Source organism: Myxine glutinosa, chromosome 4 (assembly GCF_964187855.1).
Source record: "Myxine glutinosa chromosome 4, kmMyxGlut1.1, whole genome shotgun sequence".
Taxonomy (NCBI): domain Eukaryota; kingdom Metazoa; phylum Chordata; class Myxini; order Myxiniformes; family Myxinidae; genus Myxine; species Myxine glutinosa.
In genome coordinates, this window is record NC_136264.1 from 170,045,399 (window position 1) to 170,065,811 (window position 20,413).

The window sequence follows — 20,413 nt, forward strand, 5'->3', positions numbered from 1 at the left end:
CGCAGCGCCAATAGATGTGGGCCTTCTTATGGCGCAAATGATGGGGTATATGGAAAAGGTGAACGAGAAATCCACCAGGGAAATGAACAAAATGGGAGAGCAATTGGGAAATCAAATTGGGGGATAGAAAAATGATATGGGAGAAATGAAAGACGGGATAAATAATTTGGGAAACAAAATGGACGCTCAAAGTAACAAATACATCGAGGGAATAAAAAAATTTGGGAAGGACATTGGGTGCAAGTTGAGCGAGAAAGTCGCATTGGTACGCAACGAGGTAACGCGATGTGAGAAACGCGTGGAGAGCTGGGTAGAGCAGAGCACGGTTGGGTGGACCGGGGTAGAAATCGTGACACGGGGTATGGAAAAGCCGACGGCCGCCGAATTAGAAGAGAAAATTTTAAGCGCGCCGGCGGTCTTTGGGCTAGAAATTTAAATAAAAGAAATAGTGGAAATTGAGGCTGAAGAGACGGCAGAAAAAGAAAATGTATCGTCGGAGGAAAAGATGGAATGCACTCAAAGTCCGTGTTCGCATTGTGATGTCATGCTGCCCAACCAAAATGAAAGTTTGCAGGTGCAGGAGGAGAAGAGAATCCCGAAGGTGAGTAGGGCTGTGTATGGCGCGAAAAGGTTTGGGGAGAAAGTGTTTGGTGCGAAAAGATTTTTCGCGGGCTTGGGATCGCGACGTCACCCGGGTGCTCGTGGAAGGTCCATGGTGCGATGTGTGAAAGCGAATGGCGCGCGTGTGAGAAAAAAGTGTGCACCGAAGCACGGGTGTATAACAGGAGAGTGTGAAACCGAGAGTGAGCGTGAGTGCACAACGGAGTGTATGTGTGAAGAGTGCGACACAGAGTGTGAGAGGGCCGAAGAGGATGTGTGAGAATGCACACCTGAGCGTGTGGTAGAGTGTGCGGGAGGGCACACCAGAGCACGTGGTTGGGTGTGCAACAGGAGATTGCACACCCGTGGGTAAGTGTGTACTGATTGGGCGTGTGCAGGAGTACACACCCATGGTTGTTACAGAGGATGTAATGGGAGAGTGTACGCGAGAGTGTGCGATAGCCAGGTGTGTAACGGACTGTGTCTGTGGCATGAGTGCACCTGAGTGGTGTGCACCTGAGTGTGCGAGAGAAGAGAATGCACGAGAGCGTGCGGTAACAGAATGCATGGAGTGTATGAGAGGTGCTGGAGCGCCTCGGTGTGCGAGTATGGAAAGGGTTGCGTGGTGTGAAAATGCGATTCGGGCATCGACGCAGACTGGGTTAGCTGTTAAGGCGACGTATAGCCGACGCGAGCTCTCAGGGCGTGGTGCACTTTGTGTGCTGCGGGGGCCAGTGGGGATCGTTGCCGTGGCTGTCTCGCGAGGAGCGCCGTGCACGATTCGTGCCGGGCCCCGCCCTGTATGGTCGGTGCCGTTCCGTGGCGAAAGCGGCAAACGCACGATTCCAGGGGGGGGTACGCGAGGGTGGACCTTCGCCCCCTGGAGGGCACGGTGCTCCGACCGGGGGAGGTTGTGCCAGCATGCCGGAGACCGGAAGGCTCCACGCCGAGATGGCGCCTGGTACCTTGGCCCGAGTAGGCCTCCTCCCCAGAATCTAAAATGCCGGACGGACCAAACCTACAGGAGACCAACCACACACATGCATTGCTCGGCTTTGCGAAGCCGAGCTGTGATAACGATGTATTGCCGCACGGAGAGGCTCGAGAGTAGTGGACAAATGGCGATAGTGATGGCGAATGGTAGATTTACCATTCATTTTGGGGGCACATGACCTTTAGATTATGTTTTTTTTTTTGTTTTTTTTTTTGTATACAGAGTCGAGGCTCGTGAAAGAGCTAACATTTATCAAACAAACAAATCAAACAAACAAGTAAACAAAGTATATAAAAATGGGAGCGGTCGACAAGATGGGGAGAGAAGGGGAGGAAGCACACAAACACAGCATTTGAGGGCAGGGACATCGGGAGATGTGTGGGAGGCAGAGGGCCTGGGGGGAGGCAGGATAGGTATAAAACGCAAGGACCCAAGGACTTCCAGGAAAGAAGACAAAAGTCACCTAAAAAAAGTGGATTTGGGGTGAAATTAGCGGGGGTAGAAAAGATCATGGTTTTGGATTGGGGAAGATAAGAGATGGTGGTGAACAGCCGTTTTAAAGACCTGGAGGGAGGAGTGGGATTGAAGAGAGTGAGGGAGTTTGTTCCAGAGGCGGGAGAAAAGAGGAATGAAGGAGTGAAGGTGAGCAGAGAGTCTTGATTTTGGCAGTTTAACCATAAGAGGGTTGCAGGCAGATATTGTGCGACCTGCAGGAATATTTGGGGGACAGAGCCCAGAGAGAGCTGGGGGAGCAAGGCTGGAGAGGAGTCGGTCGAAGACGGAAAGACCACCAACCTGCCTGCGGTGAGTAAGTGAAAGGCCCTCGGAGATAGCGTCATCGCGGGAGATTCCAATGATTCTGAAAGCTTTGGTTTCAGCGGCATGAAGCCGAGCGAGTTGTGAGGCAGGAACACCAGCCCAGAGGGGAGAGCAGTATTCCATTGAGCTGCGGATGAAAGCCTTGTATGTGGTGAAGAGCTCAGGTGTGCCAAGGAAGGACTTCGCACGACGGAGGATGCCCAGTCGGCGACTGGCTTTGGAGGCCAGCTTGGAAATGTGGTTTTCCCAGGAAAGATCATGGCAGATCGTGAGACCCAAAAGCTTGAGTGACAGAACTTCTTGGAGAGGATTATTCAGAAAGTAGATGGGAGGGTTGTCCAGTCAGTCTTTTCGGAGAGACATCGTAAGAGTGTGAGATTTGTCAGGAAAACTGAAAGTGAAAAGTGAAAACAGCAGTGAAAACTAGCCGAGGGCGGGCTAGGATATTGTTAGGGATTTAGAGATGACAATAGGAGACTGAGATTTAAGTAGAGACATTTGTACTGGTAGAGGGGACGTAGTCAGATTAGATGGATGATAATGACGAGGGAGTGCTTATTATAAGGGAAGACGGGAAAGCACGAGTTTTAGAGGGAAGTGGATTTGGGGCATCGACTAAGTTAGATGATGCTGTGTGCGTGAGGATGAGCTTTAGGCGCAAATGAGGAATTGAGTGAAATTGTTTGTGGATGAACTTGCGCAAATGAGGCATTGGTCAGGGATGACCCGAGGTGATGTATAAGTGGTGTATTGAGGACGAATGGAGTTGTGTTGTGTGAATGGGTTTGCATGGTGTGCAAGTGGAGCACAGTTGTGTGGAGTAAATGGTGTGGGAGCAAGTGGTGTGGAATAAGTGGTGTGGAGTGCATGGTGCGAAGGAGTGGATGGGGGAAGATTGACCCCTTCACGAATACCCGGGGAGGGTAGTTTAAAGTTAGGTAGAGGGAGTAGGTAAATTATTGGATATTGACACCTGTGGTGTAGATAGCAGCAACGTATTGCTTTGAGGGGTGCGTGAGTCTGTGGAAATGGCTGGGCGTGTGGGCTTAATTGGTGAGCATGGTTATTCGGGCACTCCGCCACTGGTAGTCTGTCGGCCAGGTGAGGCCGCAGGTAGGCTCTGGGAGCCAGTTAGAGTTCAGAGTAGAGTTCAGCGGGGCCCGAGGATCCTAGGAGAGGGCCCGGGTAGCCCAATGCCAGGGAGGGCATCAGAGGGGTGAGAGAGCCAGGAGGCCTTCCCCAGTTTAGGGTAGTTGTAAGGAGCATGGTTAAGCTCGGGTGGCGACTTCAGTGGCGGAGGTGCGCAGGTAGTTGGACCTGCTGGTAGTGCCACACGACCCAGCCCCGAAATTGTGTGAAGGCACAGTGAGAAAAATTGGGGGAGTGAGACCCCAAATTGGTAGGGCACCACAGGGTGGGTCAATGGGAATTGGTTTTTAGAACCGCATAGTGTAAAGAGGCCAATTGAATTGGCAGGGCAAGACCCCGGGTAGTGTAAGTGAGTTAATGTCAATGGAAATCATAATTTTGCCTCAGAATCCACCTCCTTCAGCTGCAGCTACAAAGTACTCTCTACACGTGTATTATCAAGTCCAGGATTCCAAGGGAGGGCGACAAGGCCACGTCATTCCACAATATTTCAGGTGAGAACTAAGTGAAGTGCTTCTCTAAGTAAGAACTAAGTAAGTAAGTAATAACTTAGTAAGACCTCCCACCACTAAGTAAGACAGTAAGTAGACCTGGACCTGGACAAAAGACCTGGACACTCTCTGCAGACCTGGACAAAATCACAGACTGGGCAAACAAGTGGAACATGTCTTTCAATCCTGACAAATCTCACACTCTTACGATGTCTCTCCGAAAAGACCGACTGGACAACCCTCCCATCCACTTTCTGAATAATCCTCTCCAAGAAGTTCTGTCACTCAAGCTTTTGGGTCTCACTATCTGCCATGATCTTTCCTGGGAAAACCACATTTCAAATCTGGCCTCCAAAGCCAGTCGCCGACTGGGCATCCTCCGTCGTGCGAAGTCCTTCCTTGGCACACCTGAGCTCCTCACCACATACAAGGCTTTCATCCGCAGCTCAATGGAATACTGCTCTCCCCTCTGGGCTGTTGCTCCTGCCTCACACCTAGCTCGTCTTCACGCTGTTGAAACCAATGCATTCAGAATCATTGGAATCTCCCGCGATGAAGCTAACTCCAAGGGCCTCTCACTCACTCACCGCAGGCAGGTTGGTGGTCTTTCCGTCTTCTACCGACTCCTCTCTGGCCTTGCCCCCCCAGCTCTCTCTGGGCTCTGTCCCGCAAATATTCCTACAGGTCGCACAAGATCTGCCTGCAACCCTCTTATGGTCAAACTGCCAAAATCAAGACTCTCTGCTCACCTTCACTCCTTCATTCCTCTTTTCTCCCGCCTCTGGAACAAACTCCCTCACTCTCTTCAATCCCACTCCACCCTCCAGGTCTTTAAAACAGCTGTTCACCACCATCTCTTATCTTCCCCCATCCAAAACCTTGATCTTTTCTATCCCCGCTAATTTCACCCCAATTCCACTTTTTTGAAATACCAACTTCTGTCCTGGAAGTCCTTAGTGTCCTTGTGTTTTATACTTCTCCCCCCCCCCCCACCCCCCCCTTCCCACGCCTCCTCCCCCCAAGCCCTCTCCCTTCCACACATCTCCCTGCTCTCAAATGTTGTGTTTGTGTGCTTCCCCTTCTCTCCCCATCTTGTTTTCCGCTCCCTCTTTTTATATATTTTGTTTGTCTGGTTGATTTGTTTGTGAAGTAAATGTTAGCTCTTTCACGAGCCTCGATTCAGTATACAAAAAAAATAAAAAATAATTAGAGGATAGTTAGGATGAAGAAATCTCTTCGCACCATCCACATCCACTCACCGAGGGTGACGGAACTCCACACCAGATTTTGCAAATGTTTGGATGGTGAGACGTATCATGATGTGAGTGTGACATTGTGTGATACTCCATCTCTTCCTTCTTGGGAGAGATTGGCTGATGAATTTGGCATAGAGGGGATAGAAAAGACAAAACGTAGCGACGAATTTGTAAAGTGTAATTATGGGGAGGGGCAAGGGTAGTGTAGGCCGACATGGGGGGGTCACGAACGGTTAGGGACGAGCTTTCTCCGCTCGCTCTCCTGTGCTCCTCATGTTGCATTGCCTTGTATTGTGTGTACCCTTGCGCCCTTGCCCCCGCTAAACTCTCTACTTTGTCTTTCCTCCCCACCCATGGACCCATATTTTTGATTAGGGGAGTGTGTAGGAACCCTGAGCTGTGCGGCTGCACTTTTGCGCTGCACTCTGCTACCTGTTGCCTGCACCAGTACACCTATGGACCACACGTTCTGTGGCCTGGCACCGTTGCTGAGGCAGACAATCGCTGCAAACGCTACCTTGTGCCCTGCGGACCACTGTTTTAAGTGGCATCGATGCCATGCAGTCGGACCACCTAAGTTGGCCCTGCTGCCGAAATGAAAACGGACACCGTTTGTGCCTTTTTATTTCCTTTGGTGTGTCAGGAAAGAAGACTTTAAGTTTTTATGATGGCACACTGAAGACGAATCAGGAAGACGCAGCAGCCAAGCAGCCCAGCAACAGCCAAGCAGCCAGCATTTATTATTGACATATGAATGTGCATTTATTGATGATTATGCATGATTGTGCATTTTGGTGCATTTATAATGGTGTATTGGTGCAGTGCATTCTGTGTTTCTTCTCTTCCAAATTTCTCTTCTTTCCCACAAAAGAACAAGTCCTGGGTTGTAGAACTGTAAATAATTAGATTAGTCCTGTAAATAACATGCTCCCCACCGGCTTTATGTTTAGTTTGAGAATTCTTTCCGTAATTCGGTTAGCCGTGGGTGTGAGTCTGCTAGTTAGTACACAACGCAGTAGGCCGGACATATCTCGTGCTGTAAAATTGTCACACACAGGGTGTTAGGTTAAATGTAGAGGGAAACCACACCTAAGTGTCACACGTAAGTTAAAAGTAGTCCTGACCCTTGCATCAAAACCGGTCGTGCTCACTTGTGTGGGTTCGGCTCGGGGACGAGCCTGGCGAAGGAGGGATGCAGTGTTGCGGTTTTGAGAGTGTACATATAACATCATTAAAGGTTAAAGGTTTGCCCTCCATAGTTAGTCCAAAAGCAACACGTAGGCCACCGTAGGGTATTAGTTATGTCATAGTATGTGTGAGTATAGGCCATTTCCACTAGTGATACCTGCATTGTGTAAGGAAATAATAAGCTTAGGTCCTTTCATTTTGCAGCCGCCCTTCAATTCCACCAATGCTATCTATGGGCAAACTCGATCCCATGCCCCATTCCGCTAATCCACCTCGTTTGTTACGCTTTGGCCACCAGTAGCATTAGCTGCCTTTTGCTCGCTCCAACTAGTTGGGTGGCCACGAGGTAGGCCTGAGAGAGGGAGGAGCGTGGGTGTCGGGGTGTGGCGGCGTCGAGGGTGGAGCGGCGAAGACAGCAACGGTGAGAGCCATAACCAATCAGGGCTCTAAGGGCATGGCGTGAGGGCGTGGTAAGGGCGCGGCTGGCAAGTTCCAGAGGGTTCGCTGGGTGGCGCTATATAAGCGCACGCACAAAGCCCTTGAACAGGACTGTCGAGAGGACTGGATGACTATAAAAAGGACTGGTTGAAGCGGAGGGCTGTGAGGACTTCTGCGGGAGAGGCACTTTGTAAAAGGACTCACTGGGGAAGGCTGGCTTTGTGCACAGGACTTGAGGAGGACTTCGGTGGGAGAGCAGTGTGTAAAGGTCTGGAAGGAATTGCGCCTTGCTAGTGAACTTGTGTTAGGAGCGCCTATGAACTTGTATTGGGAGTGCTTATAGCGCCTGTTCATCTATTACGTAGCCCAGCTTACCCTTCGCCCCCATAATTGTCCGATCTGCGCCAATGACCTGCGGGGAGCTTCGGCCGCTCTGACCATCTCCTTCCCGGTGCGAGTCGGGGACCAGAGCGAACTGCCTGGACGCCATCCCTGGACCATCGCCCCGATCGTCTACAACCCCGTGTGAGTGTGTCTGAGTGTGAAACGGGCCCGTTGTCCTGGGATAAGTATAAGACTGTATATGGGTGCACTGTATGTTCTTCTTCTTGGTACTGTACATAGTGTAATAAACCATCTGTTCTTCCTGTCTTTCCTGATGCGATCGTATCAGTGATTTCCGCCATTGGGTAAGCGTGGCATGATAGGAACTGTTCGGATCGGGATCTAGTCCTTGATAACGGCTCGGGTCACGGTTTGCTACCGCTCGGCGTTTTCACCTATAACCGTGAATAGGGCGGGGCTTATTTCCTTGCTTCCTCGGCGGCGTTGGTACTTAGGTATTAGGAATTCGGCCTACAACCCTATTTAACGCCGTCCGGAAGGAACGTCATAGCCCCGGATCCCGTCAGCTAGTCAAAGACAAGAGGACTAATCCCCCCTTGTTAAGGGGAAAGGCCGACGAGGAGATCCACAACAGTATCTTATTCCCCATGGGGAATACTTGACAATGAGCCACATTTCTATATTTTCCATGGAGTAGTTTAGGAGATATAGTGGTGCAAAGTTTTTCCAAGATGGCACCTGTACCACGTGACATATGACGTCATAATTGACATTAAATTATTCTACAGGATGAGGCCTCATATGGTGAAAATTTCGTGTCAATCGGACCAGGAATTGCAGAGAAAAAAAATTCATGTTGATCGAATCAAGCGTTGTACTTGTTGAATTATGACATCATAATTAAGGTCCCGATGACATCATCATTAACATATCTTATTCCCCAAGGGGAGTACTTGACAACGGGCCATGTTTCTATTTTTTCCATGGAGCGGTTTCGGAGATATGGAGGTGCTACTTTTTCGATTTTTCCAAGATGGCGCCTGTACCACGTGACCTATGATGTCAAAATTATCATTACAAAATTCTACAGGAGGAGTCGCTCCATTGGTACAAATTTCATGTCCATCGGGCAGAGGAATTTTTTTTTTAATATCCTGGTCAGATCAAGCATTGTTACGTCATAATGAAGGCACCGATTGCATCATCATCATCAATATATCTTATTCCCTATGGGAAGTACTTGAGAATGAGCCTTGTTTCAACTTTTTTCCATTGAGCAGTTTGGGGGATATAGAGGTGTAACGTTTTTCCAAGATGGCGTCCATACCACGTGACATATGACGTCATAATTATGAATAAAAAAATTCTAGAGGTGGACGAGCTCATATGGTAAAATGTCATGTCAATCGGACCAATGGTCGCCGAGAAAATCCATGACTTTAAAAAATTCAGACACTCCACACGTATGTACGCAACCGAATGCCAAACACTGCTTTTCGCTTAAATGAGCGCAGGGTAAATATACTCAACATTGCGGTAAAATGAAAAACACCAAATACAAAATAATGGAGTTAGGGCATGGCACCATGAGCACACAACCACACACTCACAATGGGGGGTGGTGTTGGGGGGCAGGTAAGGTCTTTCTAGGGACATGAGTATCGAAACAGCTCCAAGGTGAACATGTCTCTTGTGCAAGCAGCACGGACCAGCCCACAGTCACAGTTCCTGGCAGAGTTGTGAAGGAGCATCCATTGGGGGTGAAGGAAGATGAGCGAAGGACAGAAAGAAGAGTAGGCCAGATAGCTCCTTTCTCACTGAAAAGGCTCCAACGATCTTCTTCAACTCTCCACTCTAACTTTGGCCTCCCACTCCAACAGCTCTACCCACACCCGTGCCAACTGGCTTCCTGACCCTGAGCATGCCCCCTCTTATCACCTAACCCAATGCCATGCCCACAGCATCCGAGCATTCTCTTGCTCACAGCACGACTCCGCCAATCAAGGGTACGTAGTTGCCGCTGTGGTGCCCATAAAACCATTGAGGGCCGCTGAGAGGTTTTCAAAGCCACACCACAGGATGTAAACATGTCCAAACCCATTGTGGTTACAGGACATCTTCACCTTGCCTGGTTTACAGACAGGAGACATACAAATTAGGCTTTCCTACTGAATGCCAATGTCAACGTTACCTCCCATCACAGCATACAAAAGAACAGGACATCTTCACTGACGGATCCCTGGTTATAGAAAATCATCTCACCTACACAAACACATGGACCATGCTTGCCAGCTTAACATACGAGCTAATATGCAGCCCCTCCAATGTAAGAATATTCTCTCCCCCTATTGCTGCAGTTGGATAATCCTGATGGATCGCTTTTATCAAAGGAATATTTTTGCAGACCAAATGGGAGGTTTTACTTTCCATTAAATTTAACATGTTTGAACACCCATGTCTTTTCGTTGACTGTGTGCAGAGATTTTTTTTTGACTCGCAGGTCTTTATTTAACCTCTGTAAATTCCAGGCATTCATCTGGAACAAAGTCTGAGCTGCTGAAGCTGAAAATTTTCAAATTAACTTCGAACCAGGAATAGAGTTATCCTGCAGGTCGTGCCGGAATCCTCAAATTGCATCCATTGACTTATATTTCCTTCAGCAATTATTCAGGCTTAGTTAAAACTCAATCGTATGAAGCGGCGTTTTGGAGCTATCTGCCGCTTTAACTGCTCTCATGTTGCGCCAACAACACCCAAACTTTACGTGACTTTTGACACACCTTACCACACGTGCGTGGCAGATTTACATTAAGGTTCTCCCATGAAAACAGGTGTGAACTAGAACGGCAATCGGTAGAGCGCAATCTATACACAAAGAATTAAGTTAAGCACCCCCCCCGTTTTTTTACAACCTCGCACATTACAAGTTTGTTGTCGTCAAAACAGTGTAATATACCCATGATATTGCTATATTTTCTGGAGAAGTGATATTATGGTCACATAAAAACAACAATCATGCCGTTTTCAATATTTTATTCTGAATAATTAAAGGTGAAATTTTTTGGGAATTTTAGGCATATTTGCACCTCAATTTAAGTATGGAGCTATAGGTCCATCACGGACAGTGTGGATGACGTTTATGTTTTCTAACGTACAGTCATTGTTCTGAGAAGACCTCTAGCGATCTTTGCGTCAATAACGTGTGTAGGACCCACGTGATCGGATCACTGACTCAACCCTACGTCTCATAGACCCTGTAAGCCGTCGTATGCGTTGCTGTGGCAGGTTGTTCCATTCCCGATGTAATGCACGTTCCAATTCATCCAGATTGGCTATTGGAGGGACCATCTTCGCAATTTGTCGTCCCAACATGTCCCAAACGTGCTCGAGGGGGTTCAGGTCAGGACTGTACGCAGGCCAGGGGATGGTTGTCACAGCACCTTGCTCCAGCAAGGCTCGGACGCGTCTCGCACGGTGAGGCCTGGCGTTGTCATCCATGAAGATGGGTCTGCTGGCGAGGGTGTGGTCATCGAAGTGCGGGATTACGGTGGTATTCAGGATTTCCTCGGCATATCGCTCTCCGTTGAGGTTACCTCGCACAGTTATCAGGTCCAACTTACAGTCATGGGAGAAGCATCCCCAGACCATAATCGAGCCACCACCAAAGGGTACCGTTGGTTGAATGTTTTTAGGTGCATACGCGGTGTTTTTGTGGCGCCACACCCGAACACGCCCATCTGTCACGTACAGCAAGAACCGGCTTTCATCCGACCAATGAACTCGCCTCCAAGACCGGATGTTCCATCCACGTCGCGCTAGGCACCATGCCATACGCTCCCTCTGATGTCGTTCGAGTAGCCTTGGACGCTTGATCACTCGTCTTGACCTTAAACCGGCCGATTTCAGGCGGTTCCTCACGGTACGGTGACATAGCCTTCTGTTGGGCAGCCAGTTGTCCTTCAGGAAATGGCTCGAGGCGAAGGGATATCGTCGCACCAGTCTCAAAAGCGCTCTATCTTGGCGGACTGTTGTCACGCGAGGTCTTCCAGACCGTGGGCGGTCCTTCACCGCATCCGTTTCCTGGTGTTTCTGCACCAACCGACTGATCACCGAATGGTGGTAACCAAACGTTCGAGCTACAGCTTTTCTGGACATTCCGGACTCGATCATGCCTATTATCCGCCATCGTTCTCCGTCCGACAACCGTCTACGAGCCACCATTACGAGAAAATGACCATGTAACCCCCACACGAGCTCAGGCGTGACTTGCAATAACCCGTGATGATAGTGCATTTACAGAAAATCACGACCACGTGGATGATAACACGTGCTGCACGAGCGATGGGCGTCACAGATGAGTGCACTCATCTGCATTTCATCAATGGATAATTGCTAATGTCATACCAATCATTATTTGATCTCACATACCTTAGAATATATGCCAATGTATACATATACACAAAGAATATATATTAGGGGGTGCTTACCTTAATTCGTTGTGTAGGGGTGCTTAACTTAATTCTTTGTGTATATAACGCCAGGCCGAACAGTTTGTTTTGTACCCCATTGATAGGCTGGATCTGGATCTGGACCTGAAACAAAATCTAATCTGCTTGTTCTTGTCACCCAACCAACTCGTCCAACTAGTTTATTCATAACTCGTCCATAAGTTTTTTAAAATATCATGTTATATATCGCTTTTCGCCTAATCTCTCAATGGTGAAAAATTACTTTAAAATTAAATAATTCTCGTATCCGAATCCATATTCAGATCTTCACCAAAATCAAACCAATTATTCCTCGTCACACACACACAACGTCTGCACCAAGTTTCGTCCAAATCTGCTTATAGCTTTTTGAGATATCCTGCTATATGTCGTTTTTGGCCCTATCTCCCAATGGTGAAGAATCACTTAAATCATTTTACTAGCCAGATCCGGATCTTCACCAAAATCTAATCATTTCGTCCTTGTCACATACGCTACATCTCTGCCAACATTCGTCCAAATCCGTCCACAACCTTTTGAGATATTTTGTTCACAGACAGATAAACAAACAAACAATAAATGTCATGCATAGCACGATATTTGTGAAATCCCTAAAAAAGTTGTTGACCTATGATGACCTCAAAAATACTTGGTGGTTGAATTCAGTGACCTGGTGTGCAAATCCTCTTAAAATGTCAGGTCAATTTGACGAAAATTGAGGACTTTTAGAAATTTGTCCTATATTGACCTTTTGGCCTATGTTGACCTCAAAATAATTGGTGGTTTAATTCAGTGTCCAGATATGCAAATCCTCTTCAAATTTCAAGTCAATCGGAGGAAAATTGAGGATTTTAGAAATATGACAAAGTTTGTGACCTTTGGCCTATGTTGACCTATTGACCTTTTGACTCCAAAAACAATAGGCTTCTTGCTTATGACCAAATCTACTATTTGGTGAAGATCAGTTGAAAATTGTGACCTGTAGGCGACTGGCATACAGACAGACAGACAAATAGACAGACAGACAAACAGACATATAGAATAACGCACAAGACCAACCAATATACTTGAAAAATCTTCGATTTTCACAAGTAACAAATAAACAGACATGGGTGAAAACACCCAACAAAACACGGATAATCCAGAGTGAAAATATCGATGAGAGTCTTGTGGTCGGTGCTTTCTATGAGCTTCTTTCATCAGATCTGCTCCATGGTGACAACTTCTACTGTGTTGATATTATCAAGCTTCTCCACATCACCTTTTTTCACGAGCGTGAGACAAGAGGGGGAGGGAGAGGAAAGCATACAAGCACAACAGCAGTAGAGACCAGGGACGTCGGTAGATCTATGGGAGGGAGAGGAAAGCATACAGGCACAACAACAGTAGAGACCAGGGACGTCGGTAGATCTATGGGAGGGAGAGGGCTGGGGGGAGGCGGAGAGGTACACCTTGCTCTGTAGCTCCGCAAACTCGTTTTGACGACAATTATTGTGCATAGCAACAGGAACATAAACTCATCCGTACGAGTCTCTGCGCTTCCCACTGATCAACAAATTAATTTTAAATAGTTGCCCCAATGCCATAGTGGTTCAAAAGAGGATCCGTAGCAGTGTCTCCTGATCGAAGTCATGTGTCGCCTTGCATTGCGAGTTGGAGAACCAGTGAGAGTGAATGGGGAAGGTTACAAGAGTCAGCGCAGGTGCTTTTTTCACTCCTGCACCGATCTGTCGAGCTTCCATGTGAGTGCTTATGCCACTGGGACCTGAACTCCACAAGCTTCTTCTGGCCGTTGATTGGAACAGGCTGACAGCCGTTTACTGGTGTTCCAAACAAATCACCTACACCATGGCCTGTTCTGACACTATTTGCTTTTGTCTCGCTCCTCGGTTGGCTTCTTGGCCCTGGGAGCCCACAACTTACGGTGTCCTGTGGCATAACAGAGCGTGTGATTTTGGCAGGCATATCTTCGCTTGAGGGAGCCAAAAAACATCTTATTCATAGCATTCTTCATAATGGTTCTCTTGATAAAGAAGGCCATTTCGATTAAAATGAGGGCAGTAACGAGAAGAGTCAGCCGCCAAACGTGATTGTTTTATTCCTGCTGGAATAATTATCCATGAAAAGTCACTTGCAATCACAACTTTATGGTTTTGGGTGTTTGCTCACACTTTAAGGATAAATTTCATGAAGAAAAAAAAGTTTTGCAGCTTTTCCTGGAGTGAAGTTCCTTGGCATTGAATCATCTGGAGTAATAAGCGAAGAGACCGATTCTTTTTTGTTCTACATGGCATTGATGAGTATAACTGGGTGAGGAAAAGTGGAGGCTGTAAAGTAAGATGAGAGGGAGAGATGTAAGAAATGCAAAGACAAAGAGAGTGAAAAGAAATCAATAGCTTTGATGGAAGTGAAGCTGACGAAGAAATAGCATGAAGGTTCATGAGAAATTGAAGAGAAAAAGACAAAGACCCAACAAGAGAAAGGAGGAGGAACCGGAGGTGATTCCCTTGGGATCTGAGAACTCCGAGTATTCTTATATTAAAGGATGTTCAGAAAGATTTTGTGAATCGCATTACGCACCTGAGGCATCTAAAATGAATACAACAACAAAAGGTATTTTAGCTTTAATCTCTGTCTTCTGCTTATAGGTATTTCCTAATGAAGAGCTGTTAGTTTTTAGATTCCAAGATAATCTGTTCCTCGATATACCTACTGCGGACATGCATCGCCATCCTGATCAAGTCTTACCGACCCAAAGACCCCCCTGCTATTTCCCTTCCCTTACATAACGAACAGCACCTAAAGTTGGAACACCGCATTGGCTTGTGGTCACTGCTGTCATCATACGAAAATATGCAATTTGATGTCTGTCTGTCTGACTGACGATTTTTGACAGCGATACATTCGGTCGTAATTATCCAATCTCAACCAAACTTGACAGGTGGATTAAGGGTCACACAATGAAGGTTGTAGCGAATTAATTTGCTCACCTCCCCAAAGGGGTTTTCTCCGCCAAGGGGGTTGCATGTTGAGGTGTATATTTGTGTTAAGATAGCTTTGTTGTGGCGTTTTTGTGGCAGCACTGCCCTACCAGATGTAAAATAGAACGACCACTCTTCGACGTCACGACCTCGACTGATATGCCTCCGCCCACATTATTACATCATTATAATACTTGTATTAAGTTTGATTTAAATCCATTCAGCTGTGCCCAAGTTAGCACATTTTTACCTGGCATGACCTCTGATCTTTGACTTATTGACCCCAAAATGTAACCGGTTCATGTTTACATCATTATACATACCTGCACCAAGTTTTAATTTAAATCCCTCCAGTTGTTCACAAGTTCTCACATTTTTACTTGACATGACCTCTGACATTTGGCCTTTCACCTCGGGACACCCAACAACTAATCAGTTAATCTTTACATCATTCTACATATCTGTACCAAGTTCGAATTAGATCACTTCAGACATTCTCAAGTTATAGACATATTACAGACTTTAACCTTTGACCTTTTGATGCCAAATTCTAATTTAATCTTTACAACATTATACATACCCGTACCAAATTTGAATTGGATCACTTCAGCCATTCTCAGGTTATAGACCTATTACAGATTTGACCTTTGACCTCTTGACACCAAATTCTAATCATTTAATCTTTACAACATTATACATAGCTGTACCAAGTTTGAATTACATCACTTCAGCTGTTCTCAAGTTATAGACCTATTACAGACTTGACCTTTGACCCCAAAATCTAATCACTTAATCATTACAACATTATACAAACCTGTACCAAGTTTGAATTAGATCACTTTAGCCATTCTCAAGTTAGAGACCTATTACATATTTGACCTTTGACATTCGACTCCAAGATCGAATCACTTAATCTTTACAATATTACACATACCTGTACCAAGTTTGAATTAGATCACTTCAGCCGTTCTCAAGTTATAGACCTATTACCGATTGATCTTTGACCCCAAAATCTAATCACTTAATCTTTACAATATTGTTGCGGATCCCGTGTCTGTCGACGTCGTAAGGGGGGGAGGTGGGAGGGGGGGAGTTAAGACCCCGTTTCCCCACAGACCGGGTCCACGCGCCATCGACCACGACGAAGCTCACGTCCGGTGGGTTGTGGAGCAACCACAATTGCCAATAACCCGTGATCCGAATACCTTGGAGACCACGTGACCAGGAAGACCGGGGATTGAACCCCTCGCGATCCCACACCAGTTCAATCAGGCGCGCCAAGCGAATCGCGCGGTGTGGGTCGCGTTATTACACTATGTTATCTACGGAACTAATTGAGCAGCCGAATTCGGTTCGAACGATGCCAGGTCAATGGGGAAAAGATGTACACGAGGAGGTCGAGAGGAAATAAAATGTACACGTTTTTAATCACAAAATGCACAGCAAAAGGACGAGGAGCAGGCTTGTCATAAATCCTTACGTAACTATTCCCAACACAGGCGCCTGGCACACTCGCACACAGGGGATAAATCACACCGGTTAGACTCACACCGTGAGGACTGGCAGACGCTGATTCGGGTGAGGGCAGTTCGGGCTGGCAGGTCCAGCGCATAGCATATGGGTCGATCTGGTAGACAGCATGAAGGTGACCAGCACAAAGGAAGACCAGCACGAAGGAGCCCAGCAGGAAGGAGACCAGCACAATCGGGTTACGGCTCTGCCTTTTTATTGGGAAAACGCTCCTCTGGAAGGTTCCCCGGACCGCTGCTGGCCGCTTGTGGTCACTTGCTATTATTGGACCACGCCTCCCTCTGGAAGGTTCCATGTGGATCGTTCTTGCCCACGAACCAACGTCTTCTTCAACAACACGAGGGGTTGGAATCTGGCCTAACTCAATGCATATATGCACCTTTAATTACTACACAATGGAAAGGGAGCTAATCTTTACATTAAATAAGAAATAACTGACGAATGCAGGCTACGTGTTGTCATGTAATTAACTAGAGGGGGTTTCTTTTAAAAAGGACATAAATAACGGGTTTTCCTTTTATTTCTCAACCTTAACAATATTATACATGCCTGTACCAAGTTTGAATTAGATCACTTCAACTGTTCTCAAGTTATAGACCTATTACAGATTTGACCTTTGACCCTTGCTCCCAAAATCTAATCACTTAATCTTTACATCATTATACATGCCTGCAGTAAGTTTTAATTAGATCACTTCAGCCGTTCTCAAGTTATAGACCTATTACAGACTTTGACCTTTGACCCCAAACTCTAGTCAGTTAATCTTTACATAATTCTACATAAGTGTACCAAATTTGGTCAGAATCCCATCACTGGTTCATATGTTATCTTGGTAACAGTATTTTTACCTGACATGACCTCTTCCCTTTGCCCTTTCACCTCATGACCCCAGAATCTAATCAGTTAATCTTTACCTCATTATACATACCTGTCCCAGGTTTGACTAAGATCCCTTTAGCCGTTCTCAAGTTATCGCGGTAACGAAAACCTATCACAGACGGACGGACAGCCAGACGGACAACCTGAAAGCATAATGCCTCCGGCGACTTCGTATGATTACCTTTTTAAGCATTCTCTAATGCTGTTTAACACTAAACTGAAATAAATTCCTGACATCCGTGAAGCAAATTTTATTTACGGAACTGAGCGAAGACCTATTGTAATCGACTGTATATACCCACAAGTGTTAATAACATGACTCTTCCTGCTGCCCCCATCGAGAACGGTTGGACTTGTTAATTGTATAAGCAAACCTGAAAAACTCATAGGACTGCTCACCTGAGATGTTCCTCCAAATAGCCCAAACAAAGCAATGGTGAACATCGTTGGCTCAGCAGGAGACTTAAAAGGCCACTTCAAAGAAAATGAAGGGCTACTTTGTCAAGATTTACCGATTTCACTCATTATTATCGCTATTACCAAAAAATTTGTGTATGCAGCGTCAATAGTAACCAATTGAAACAGGTACTATTTATGTACTGGCCAGGTACATCATATTTAGCTTTGCAGCAACATCATTTTATTCTCTAAAAAGGACATGTCTCATTTACTTTATGTTACGACATAATGCAAATGCATTTGATGTCAAAAATGTAATCAAGGGAATCTTCTCCACATGCAACAGCCAGCCACAGCAACAGACATCACGTATGGGCAGCATACTCCACAATGCAGCAACTCCAGCTGGCACAGCACCAATGGGGCATCTCTGATCCTCCAAAATCGAGCCTGCTTTTGCTCCATTATGTATATGCACATGTTACATTCATGTCCCATGCCCACCAAAAGTGTCAGAATTAATACAGCAAACGTGTCAAAACACTATATAGATATAAGATCACCACATATACTTTTGCATTAAAATTATCAAAAAATTCTAACTTGGGAGAGGAAGGGGGTTGTGGGAGTGTGTGGCGGGGAAGAAGCTAGCAGAGTTGAAGGTTGATATTATGAAGCATGATGGAACTTGAATAAATTTCCCAAAATTCAATGAAGCAGCACCTCTGGAACTTGCTACACCTACAAACACCTCTGTGATTCTTCAAATGAACATGAACTGGTTCTGTACTGCCTCGGGTCTACTCTCATTACTATGCGTGCAAAAGCAAATCAATAAGGAATCACCTCCTGGTAAACGAAATGAACTGTGGAACAGTCTCCTCATGTCAGTGCTCAGGCGAGCAGAAGAAAGTTACTGATTAGAATTCTGACCCGGTTATGGCCACTTGGAAGAGTGAAGACGACAAATATAACATAATAGCATGACTTATATTAAAGGGTCTTCAGAAGGAGCGAATTTATTTACAAGGGGCACCCTTTCGGGGTTAAGCAACAGAGTTATTAGAATTCAAATTGAATACGCTCTCTAAAAAGATGCCTCAAGCAATTGGCATCAGCAAGAGACTGACTGTATGAAGGACATTTGAAGAGGATGTGCCTTCTGAGTTGCTGTTCTATTGTTCACTTCTCTACCATTCCAGCTGAGTTCTGTGATGGAGTTAAGCTGCTTTATAGAATGCATTGGTCGATGAATTGTTAATATGAGGATGATGGAAATCTTCCTCGGGTTTGGGGCACCAAGGGAAATCAATGAAAAGAAAACATCTCCCAAAAGGAAAAGAAAAAGAAATGCATATATAAATGCTTCTTTAATTTTGCTTGCATTTGAAAAGTAATTTATTGGTTTACCAAAAGGTGGTATGTTTACCTGGTGGACCTGGGGAGGGGGCGGGGGAGGCATAAGAGCAGACAGCTGAGGAGGTGCAAAGGCATTTGAATTTGAATGAACTCATCGTTTTCAGATTTATGGTATGATACTAATAGCTGGAAAAATTGTAAATCGCATGTAAATGTTTGATTTTAGGAAAATTATCCTTGATATGTGCACTGCCGTTTTCAGTATTGTTTGTCATACATTGTGTTAAAGCATTGTTTGTCATACATTGTGTCAAAGCATTGTTTGTCATACATTGTGTCAAAGCATTGTTTGTCATACATTGTCTCAAAGCATTGTTTGTCATACATTGTGTCAAAGCATTGTTTGTCATACATTGTGTCAAAGCATTGTTTGTCATACATTGTGTCAAAGCATTGTTTGTCATACATTGTGCCAAAGCATTGTTTGTCATACATTGTGTCAAAGCATTGTTTGTCATACATTGTATCAAAGCATTGTTTGTCATACATTGTGTCAAAGCATTGTTTGTCATACATTGTGTCAAAGCATTGTTTGTCATACATTATGTCAAAGCATTGTTTGTCATACATTGTGTCAAAGCATTGTTTGTCATACATTGTATCAAAGCATTGTTTGTCATACATTGTGTCAAAGCATTGTTTGTCATACATTGTGTCAAAGCATTGTTTGTCATACATTGTATCAAAGCATTGTTTGTCATACATTGTGTCAAAGCATTGTTTGCCATACATTGTGTCAAAGCATTGTTTGTCGTACATTGTGTCAAAGCATTGTTTGTCATACATTGTGTCAAAGCATTGTTTGTCATACATTGTGTCAAAGTATTGTTTGTCATACATTGTGTCAAAGCATTGTTTGTCATACATTGTGTCAAAGCATTGTTTGTCATACATTGTGTCAAAGCATTGTTTGTCATACATTGTGTCAAAGCATTGTTTGTCATACATTGTGTCAAAGCATTGTTTGTCATACATTGTGTCAAAGCATTGTTTGTCATACATTGTGTCAAAGCATTGTTTGTCATACATTGTATCAAAGCATTGTTTGTCATACATTGTATCAAAGCATTGTTTGTCATACATTATGTCAAAGCATTGTTTGTCATACATTATGTCAAAGCATTGTTTGTCATACATTGTGTCAAAGCATTGTTTGTCATACATTGTATCAAAGCATTGTTTGTCATACATTGTGTCAAAGCATTGTTTGTCATACATTGTGTCAAAGCATTGTTTGTCATACATTGTGTCAAAGCATTGTTTGTCATACATTGTGTCAAAGCATTGTTTGTCATACATTGTGTCAAAGCATTGTTTGTCATACATTGCGTCAAAGCATTGTTTGTCATACATTGTGTCAAAGCATTGTTTGTCATACATTGTGTCAAAGCATTGTTTGTCATACATTGTGTCAAAGCATTGTTTGTCATACATTGTG